The following is a 1539-nucleotide window of genomic DNA, read 5'->3' as shown; positions in this document are numbered from 1 at the left end:
AGCAATGATGCGGTAAAATCATGAGAATAAATATTTGAAATTTAGTAATTCAATTTATAAGTAATGTAAAAAATAATACGCGATATTTTCATTCATATGTAGCAATTAAAAAATTATAATATAATATATATTAACACCCATAAAACATAAAATTTGTGTTGTATATAAATGGTGACTACTTGAATGTAAACATAACAGATATAAAAAACACAGAAGACAATATACAATAATATCATACTACAAAGTGGTCTAAAAAAATTTTTAATTTTTTTAACCCTTTTCCTATTTTTAATGGCGTTTAATATTACCGATTAGTTTGTTGAACTTCAAGTGGCGTTTTAGAATAGCACATGTGCTCTTAAAATGAAACTAGTCATAAAAAATGCAACATTGAACTAATTGTATATCACAATTGATGATTTACTTTATGTTTTTTATTCTTTCTCAAATTTTCAATTTTTCATATAATCAAGCGATATAAAGTTGAAGTTATACATGTGTTAAAAATCAAATACGCCTTTATATCTATATCTACATTATAGATTATAAACACCATATGTTACATTTTTAAAATAGGATTAAAAAAGAGTAAAATTATAAATTTATCATAAAAACAACAAAAAGATGATTAGATGAGCGCACACATTTTTCACGAACTACTATAAATAAATAAAAATTCTGGTTAATATTTGATAAATTAAGCCATTAAAATACTAATTTTCAACATTTATATAAAAATCTTTTTTATATATTCGACGCTTTATAAACTTCTTATAACCATATGCTATGTGAGGACAGAAGTATATTAGAAGGAAAGTGAATATGTAAAAGAATGATATAAAGAGTTATCTAATATTTTAACATGCACCAAACGAGTTATATAACAATTAATATCGCATAAAGCAAATCGATTCGAAATAAAACTGTAAAATTACTTCAATTTGTCCAGAAATAATTGATATAAAATTCTATCATGCAAAAATTAATATTATACTCTACATAAACACTAAAAATTGATCAGCAGCAAATTCTGTTGATAAAAATCATGAGACCTTTACTATCATATACATTAAAGAACAATTAAAAGATCTTTAAAAAGGTTTTGAACCTCAACAAATTACAAACTGTACAAAATATTTAAAAACGCTTTTTAAATTCTGTTACTCAATTCAATACCATATTTTTTACATTTTAAAGAGTATCGTGAATTTCTGGATTTTTATAGGATATAATTCATAGTTATATAATAGACTTTTGTTCCAGATCACAACTTTCTCGATGTCTTCTACATTTCTCGTATTAATACTTTTGGCTTGCTTCTTCACTACCTCTCACTCTGAAGATACCATTTCATTCAACTGTCCGTACTAATATTATGGTTGTATATACTCCCTAATCCGGTTCTTTCTTTGGGTTGAACAATTATCGTAGTAATTGTATGTTATTAATTCTATTAAAATATATATAAATGTAAAGGGGTAATAGATTATATAAAAAACGATTATGAAATCTAAACGTACTGTTGATCAAGATTTAAAA

This window comes from Rhyacophila brunnea, unplaced genomic scaffold (assembly GCF_057557595.1).
Source record: "Rhyacophila brunnea isolate RB1 unplaced genomic scaffold, BYU_Rbru_1.0 scaffold_77, whole genome shotgun sequence".
NCBI lineage: Eukaryota > Metazoa > Arthropoda > Insecta > Trichoptera > Rhyacophilidae > Rhyacophila > Rhyacophila brunnea.
Note: the sequence above shows the minus strand (reverse complement) of the source record.